This window comes from Cornus florida, unplaced genomic scaffold (genome assembly GCF_030987335.1).
Source record: "Cornus florida cultivar Cherokee Brave unplaced genomic scaffold, ASM3098733v1 CherokeeBrave_3.0.0_Hap2_Chr02, whole genome shotgun sequence".
In the NCBI taxonomy this organism is placed as follows: domain Eukaryota; kingdom Viridiplantae; phylum Streptophyta; class Magnoliopsida; order Cornales; family Cornaceae; genus Cornus; species Cornus florida.
In genome coordinates, this window is record NW_026775572.1 from 31,370,106 (window position 1) to 31,379,291 (window position 9,186).

The 9,186-nt window shown below is 31.8% G+C and overlaps 1 pseudogene; it reads right to left on the reverse strand.

The window, feature by feature from the left end:
* Window positions 1-1,014: 1,014 nt before the first annotated feature.
* Window positions 1,015-3,071, reverse strand: LOC132295957 (acetylajmalan esterase-like; annotated as a pseudogene).
* Between the last annotated feature and the right edge of the window lie 6,115 nt (window positions 3,072-9,186).

Below are 9,186 nucleotides of genomic sequence, written 5' to 3' on the forward strand. Positions count from 1 at the left end.
ACTCATTTATACGCGTCTTATAAATAAATTTCTATTTAAATTCCAAAATTACTATCTAAACTTGTCCTTTATAATTTACTCTTTTGTAAACCAGAGATTATTTAGTAATTTGGTTGAATTCAAACTTATATATTTTCTAGTATTTATTGTTTTAATGAGTTTTCTTAATAATTCAAATGATACAATATTTTATTTTTGTAAATAGGTTATTAAACGGGTTACATGTGTCGGGTTAGTATTGAGAGTTCATGACACGATTATTAAACGGGTCGTATTCGGGTGGAGCTGTTTAGTAGAATACCCTTAAATCAACACGATACGATTACGACCTGCGAACACGAATTGCCACCTGTGATTCACGACGGCTCAAAATTCCCTACCGTGCCGATGTCAAGATCCAAGGTCCAGGAACAAAGTATCTCGTTTTTTCATCGGATATGCTTACCCTTTACCAGCAATTGCTGCTATAACACTGTTTTTTCTTGGTGTATTCCTTTTTATACGCACACACATGGATGTCCATGTGAAAAAAAGGTCACGTGGGTGGTTTGTTGGTGTATTTGAAATACTGAATAGTGAAGCTCTGCTTATAAAATTTATATTAATTGTATAAATGAATGTCAAATTTGGCCATTGTTTTTGGATGATTTGCCATTGTTTTAAATTACATATGTTCTCAGGCAATTTTTTAACTACATAGACATTCTGAAGGCTATATTTCTAGAATTATTTGGGAAAAAAAAAAAAATACCCATCAAAGTTCTCAAACACCCAACAATTCTTCAATCTACCATGTATTATGCAGCACAACAATAGCAAGAAATTTAATGTCAAACCAAGAAAATGCACATTGAATCTGCATAATATCAAAAACCATCCAATACTTATTTACTAATGATATGTAATTCGCAAATTTAAATCAATCAAGTAAAACAATATGAAAAATTTAGGCCACAAACTCTCAATGAATAACCTATACATAACTAGTAATTTGGTAGCAACGGAAACAGAACTTTAGACAATGCATTGCAGTTGAGGAAAGATCTCATGAATGAGCTTTCCCGCCATAAACTTGTAAGCTTGTTGCGTGAGATGAACTCCATCCCACCTGATAAATTTGTTTGATTCAGCACAAACCGGAACATCTGGACCTCCACACATTCTTGTCATATCAAAATTATAGTCACCCCCAGTTCCACAGCAAGCTTTTTGGGCAGTCGTCGCATTAAATCCTGTAATTAAGAAAATTAAAAGAAAATATCATGGTTAATTAATCCTTTTATGAAGTTGGAACACCGTGTGTGTTGATGTTTGTGGGAGGTTGGGAAGACTCGACTCACCAAGATATGGGGCATTCTGGAAAAGCCATTTGAAGGAGTTATAGTAATCGCCATATACAATCACTGCATTCGGATGCTCTTGCTTCAATTCTTCGATGGCCCTCTGTAGATGATCATTGTGATATATCGAAAAGTCGTTCAAAGCTTTGAGACAATGATGCTCATCATAAGCTGCTGAATCGTCGGTTTTGAATCCGGTGAGATAAATTGGAAAACAACCTATTGGGAAGTTACCGGGGACAATAACTCGGATGGCACCATGATGGATAACTTTCTGAAACCAAAAACAGCATAATTAGATTAGAAGCAACAAGTAGTAATTGAAAACATACTCTAACAGCATCCTTTATAGCATGGACAACATTGGGCACAATTGTCTTAACCTCCTCAATAGATTTGGCTTGAAAGAGGGCATAATTATAATCATTCCCTCCGATCTCTCCAACCATGAACAGAGAGTTCTTCAGCTTTTCAACACAATCTGTCAAATATAAACAAAGTAAATAAAACACTCCATTTTAATAATTCTAAATTTAGATGAATCACAAACCTCTGTTATTGTGACATGTGGATTTGAAATGTGTAGACATATATCCAATCAAGTTGAACATTGAGAGGACTGGCAGTGACCGGAGATGAGATGTTTTTAGCTGCCAGTTTTTGTGTTGATAAAGCAGTAGAGCCAGCAACTGCAAAGTTCACTCCATGTCTAAAGTCGGCTTCAATATTCTTGTACGGATTCAAATTCGAAGTCCAGATGCCAATGCTGTCAAAGCATGAAAATATAATGCAGCTTATTAAAACCAATTCAACACTAAATGCATACTTTAAGTTCTTATGAACATTAATTTCATCACCGCCAAAAAAAAATTATTTAAAGATTGAACTATTTGCATAACTGATATATATATATATATATATATATAGTGGCAAAGTAATAAGGTTTGTTAATATGTTTTAGGTTCTAACTTCTATATTGCAGTCTTAATAAATTGTAAGTTTATAAATTTAGCCTTTATATATATATATCTCAAAACATAACACAATTATTAGTTTTCCATTAATATATATATATATATATATATACACACACACACACACATATAGTGCTGATTAAGGAAAATCGTTTAGGGAATAATTTGGTACCTAGTACTAAATAATTGACATTTTTTTTTTTCCTTTTTTTTTTTTTCATATAATATATAACAACAAGAAGAAATAACAAGGAGGAGGAAAAAGCATGGATAACTAACTATGTCGGCACTGTATACAGAATCTAAAAGACTAAAACATATTAATGAATACAAATAAAGTTATCAAATTATATAGAAGTCGATATATATATATATATTCGGTAAATAAAAGTTGACATATATTTTGGATACCACTAATCACTATATTATGAATTTATTATACAGATGAGAAAGAAGAGAAAATTGATGACATACCAAAGTAGTCGATCATGAAAAGTCTGTTTGAGCATTGACCAGTGGCACTGTTGAAGAAATTCTGACCATATGGAAGCCTACCAAAAGGCAAAGCTGCCCCAATAGGCGTCTCACGAATCATATTTCCGGTGTCGAATATGGAGTCTCCAAGCTGATATATCTCATCAAAGATACAAATCTTCAAGGGATGAGCATTGCATGATTGTGGAAGATGAAGAAGATAGAAGAAGCTCAAGAGCGTCACAAAAAGACAGAAAAACACACTATTGGTATTAATGGCCATTGCTCAACACCAAATAGATCAACCAAGCAAGCTTTTTCCTAAACGTATAATCTATAATGTGTTGGGGTAGTAATACATTTACATACATATATATATATATATATATATATATATATATATAGTGAATGAATTTCTAATTCCACACTGAGTGTGAGATAATGATTCCTGTAAGCAATTCAAATTCTATATTATCGATATGGATTAAGTTTGTTGTTCTAAGTACAAAAAGTCAAAAATATCCCTACTAGTTAGGAATGAACAAAATTAATTTAAGGGTATTCATGTAATTTTGTGAAGGAAAAAAATGCACTTCCGTTGTCCTTCCCCTGAAATGTGTCAAAGATGTCATCTGAATGTTTAAAAATTTCATTTAGAGTTGAATTGCGAATTGGATTGACCCAATTTGAGTTCAGCCCGGACTTTAAGAATATGGACCCTAGTTGAACATGGATGCAAACAAACTGAAGCCCATTTATTTTGGTGTACTGAATTTAATTTATTTTTTCTTAGGTAAGTGGAACCAATCTGAATTTATTTCGAACATATTCAGTTCTTTTTTATTTGTTTTTATGTTAGGATATTTCAGTTCTTTGATAAAGAAAGAACTTTCACATTTTTATGTATTATATGATAATACATGTGTAAGAATATATATATATTGCCGTTTTGCAACTAACCCCTTGAGCAAAAATTTGTCCTATATAATTTGTTGCAATTAAGGATAAATTCATTACAAAAGATTATTTTACCATTTCTCATTAAATTTGTTATTTATTAAGGCTTCGTTTGTTTCGACGAAAAATATTCTTTTTAAAAAATATTTTTATTTTTCAGGTAAAGTATTCTTTTATTTTTCCTTTGTCAGTGTTTGGCAAAGGTTTACATCAAGATTGAGGTCGAGTACATCGGGCACGGTATGTAAAATAACTTGTCGAAAATTGATGATCAGTTATTTTTGTTAAATTTTAATATTTTTTTTTCTTCGTAGGTATTTTACGACAACCAAACACCAAAAAATAAAAAAATATTTTTGTATTTTACGACAACCAAACACCAAAAAATAAAAAAATATTTTTTGAAAAATATTTTACGTCCAAACAAATGGAGCCTAAATTATTTTTATTATCTTTTCTCTTATCTAAATATTAATTATACTACTTATCTTAATTTTATTATTAGTATCAATTTATCATTAAAAAAAATTAATAAATATATTTGTAACTACAATTTTCTAAAATGATTAACTTATTATTAAAATTTTATTATTTATAATAAAACTTATTATACCCGATTTAAACTTTTTATTTTAAAAAAATACATTTTTTCATACAATATATTGATGAAAAATTAATAAATCACTTAGATAAAAAAATAAAAAAATAAAAAAAATAAAAAAAGAACACCTTCTTTTTCATGTAATATATTCATGAAAAATTAAGAAATTAGTCAAATTATTTTAAAATTTTCTACTTAAGATTTTTATTTAAACATTTAATTTGAAAAATTAAAGGTAAATTTATTCAAATTTAATGGGAAATATTTTCTTTTTTCATAATTTAATTGAGAAAATATCATCAAATTAGTATGATTTTTTTAATAATTTATTTCAATAAGAAAAATAAATTAAATGTAATTCAATAAGAAAGGGTACTATAATCATTTAATGAAATATAGTTTAGACATTAAGGTATTTTGCAACAAAATGTGACAATTAAAGGAGTATTATAAACAAATTAAATATAATTCATAAGTTATTTTCAAATTCAAACAAACATTGGGAGTCTGTTTTGGCACTTTAGCGTGTATATAATGCAAATTGCATGGAGAAATTTTGTATTGTTAAAATGTCAAAAAATTGTATTTAGATATCAAATTGAATTACAAATTTGAATTTATTTAAAAAAACAATATAACAAAAATGGTAAAGCTAATGTGCATTGTTTCGGAATCAAATTTTCAGTTCATTTCCATAGTGTTAACTCCTCGTTACAATTTCGAATTTATTAATTATGCAAATAATGATAGATGAACTTTGAATTGCATTCTTAACCTGTCATAAATTATGACTCATAATCAGGGATGGAACTAGGATGTAAGGTAACTGGAGGCAAAAATGAAATTTGGGGGGCAATAGTGTATTTTTTTAGTGATTTTGGTAGGGGCAAATGTAATATTTCAGGGAAATATTACTGAAAATGACTAAATTATAAGCGTAAAGTATTAAAAAAAAAAAAAAAAAAATTCAGTGGGGGCAATTGCCCCCACACCCCTACATGTGGATCCGTCCCTGCTCATAATTAATGCTTACTTGGAGTCTATGTTACACGATTTCGAGTAAATAATTAATGCTACTTGGAGTTTATGTCACAGGGCATAGGGAAAGTGTGTCAAGTGTGTGTATTCGTGATCTCTAGATATATATTTTTTATTTTTGTCTAGAAAGAAGTAATATTTTTATTTTATATATATATATATATATAGTGTTTGAATATAGAAATTGAATTCATTTTAAAATATAATATAATATAATATAATAATTTTTAAAGTACATGTCCAAAAAATATGTTAGACACGTATCTCACAACCATGTATGTAGGGGTGGCCACGGATCGAATCAGATTTAGTATCAATTCTAATTCGATCCACTCCCAACGGATTAAAATTTTTTTAATCCACCACCGATCTGTTATCCCGAGGATCAGATCGAATTGGATCCGCGAATTAGGTTTTATCTAAATTATCCATTATTATTATTATTATTATTATTATTATTATTATTATAAGTAATATTATTTATTATTTATTTATCTTTTAACCCTAACCCAATACATACAATTTTAATTTATTAATATTAATTCATATATTTAAATAATTATTAACTAATACATCTTTAGAATACATTAAATTATCATTAACTAATTAAATTAACTAATATATTCTTTGAAAATATGTACTTATATAAATTTCACGGATTGAATCGGACTCACGGATCATATTTTTAACAGTACAATCCGGGAGCTACGAATTTAATTTTTTTGAATTCGATCCGTACAGATCGGATTGGATTAGCAGATTCACAAATTATTTACCCACCCCTACATATATGAGTAATAAGTGTACGACACCCTTCAAAACCCAATACACTATATTTGTTATATTTTCAATTTAACCTCGTTATTTTGACGTGGACTTACCAATTCGAAGTAAAGGGTGAATTTAAAAATTCATTCATTATGATGTAATAAAATAATATTAAAAATTTAATTTTTAACATGAACGTTTATTGAAGCAGAAGGAGTATATTGAAGTTACACTTGCATATAACAGAACATTCATAATATGAAAAACCTATGTTTTTTATTTTATTTTTGCGAACCCTTTAGTAACTTTCTGGTGTGGTTTCATTACAACAATTTAGGGCAATGAACAATCTTTGAATATCTTATCTCGATTCTTGAATGATAACATCTTCAAGAATCATGAGCAAAGCATGAGCACATATAGTACGAATGCATTGCAGTTAGCAAAGGCAAGAAAAAATTGCTATGCCCATGACATGTAGAGCAAAATTTTCTTCCACCCTATCTCATGAATATAAAGAGATTAAGGTAATTTACACAGACCTCCCCTATAGTTTGTAATAATTACAGGCGGCACCCTTCCTATTCCAGAAATTACGCTGACCTCCCCTACTTTTGAAAATATCCTACACGGACCTCCCTTCCATTACGGTCAATGTCAGTCAACGACAGAAATTGATGACGTCAGCTACTGTTTTTATTAAAATTCCTAAAATACCCTTGTCAATATAATTAAATAAATATTATAATTAAATAAATAAATTACCCAAAGATATAAATATATATATATATATCAAGCCTTAATCAAGTTAAGTTAGTGGTGATGGCGCGAGGATCTGTGATGGCAAGAGGATGTGGTGGTGGGTATCTGTGATGGCGACGAGTTGTGGTGGTGGGTTTGAGACGGTGCCATCTTTGACATAAATGTTCAAAAACATGTTTTTCAATTCAGTGCGTATGTGCGAGAAAGAAAGAGGACCAGACGTGTTTACCTAACCGGCAACGTGAAATGAATGTAGAAAGTCGAAGAGTGTCTCAGTCAAACCGACATTTGAAAATATCGTTGAAATCTCTGTCTCTCTCAAATCTCAAATTTTCACCTCTACCTGCTTTGATATTAGGGTTTTGAAGCTTGTTAGCCGTCGTTCCCATGGCGGTCGCGAGTTGTTTCGCGATCTCTTTGGCGAAGTTGAAGATGAATCCGAATATGGATTATACAACACTCCTTAGTTGCGGTGCCTCCACTTCCTATTCTTCAACGCCTTTTTTTGTTCCTTCTTCTATTCGATTTTGCAACAAGAAGCCGTTGAAAGTTGAAACAATGGTTTCCAAGAGACCACCTTCTTTGAACCCTACTTGTGAGGTTAGGGTTGCTTTGGAAGCTTCAGTTCACGATGATAGGACCGAATCAAAGGCGTTAAGTGTTTCCGGTCTCGAACTGCTCAAGACTTCCGCTGCAGACAGTGAGTCAATTCTCTAATCAGTGTTCATTACATTTTGCAATTTGTTTTCTATTTCTTATTTTGTGCGAATTTTTTTTTTTATCCCCTATTATTTGAAATTGGGACTTATGTTATTTGAAATTGGGACACAGGTATTGCTTTTTTTCTTAATTAAAATTGTTTCTTAGCTAAATTTGTGGCCAAATGGTACTCGTTTTGGTTCAACAGATCGTCTTCATCGGCGGATTGATCTAGTAGTGACGATCGGCGACAACGATGGCGGCGACGATCAACGATGTAATTTCTGTTGCCAGAAAAACAACTAACGTTCTGTGGTTTGGCAATTTACAACGTCTGAGTATCGTGAGGGTCAAGACTAGATCGCGCCCAAACTAAAACTTATGAAGCTCTTCACCGAATTGAAATTCTTTGCTGCTGCAGTACTTTTCTGATCACTTGCTGGACTGAAATCAACTAACCATGCTTGAATTGTGGTTCATCGGACCTACTGTGCTCTTTGTTGCCTCTGAAATTGGAAATTCATTAATATATATATATATATATATACCCACACATCGGGGTATTTAAGTCATTTATCATTGAAAGTTGAGGGTATTTTAGTAATTTTGAAAAGTCCGTTAGTGTATTTAACAGTCCGTCACACATAAGGAAGGTCTGTGTAGGATATTTTCAAAAGTAAGGGAGGTCTACGTAATTTCCGGAACAGGAAGGGTGCCGCCTGTAATTATGGCAAACCATAGGGGAGGTCTGTGTAAATTACCCAAGAGATTATGATATTATCTGTTTTCATACATCCTTACAAAAATTTAGTATTCAATTAAGGAAAATTATCTCCTTGAAATATTTTTGGCAAATTTGAGGAAGAAATTCTTAAAAAAATGTTTTTGTTTGGTTCATAAATGATAATTTTGTTCTTTTTCTTTTGGGTTAATTTCACTGACACCCCCTAAAGTTTGGCCAAATATCAGTCTAAAACATCTTTCGAAAATAACTATCAGTTAGGTCCAATTTCGCTTTTCCGTTATGGTCTCCGTTAAAAAGTAAGAAAAGACATATTTGCCCCTAATTTTTTAATCACATTTAATACCAAATACACCAGTTACTTAAATGACCATTATGCCCCCATATATATATATATATATATATATATATATATATATATATATATATATATATATATATAACAATCGCATAAAAGACGGCGGCCGAGACATCCGGTTAGGCACAAAGACGATGACGGCAAAGGGAGATCGGTTGGGCACTGCAGCGATAGCTGAACCAGAGAGTGCGAGAGAGTCGCCGGACAGTGGTGGTTTGGGGGGAAGGAAAACGCAGAACCAGAGGTTGCTGCGCCGTCGACTGTGGGTCGCTGTCGTGCGTCGCGAGTAACAGTCTTCTCGCCGGCGGTTTGCGTGGCCGTCGTGTGTGGATTGTCGGTGTGGGACGGCGGGTCGTGTTCTCCTATGGCCACAATTTGTTGGGTCACTATTTTGCATCAATTCCGGGTGCTGTTTTCTTCTCCGGCGTAGTGGACACCATTTTGTGCCGACGGTTGTTAGTTGCAATCACAGG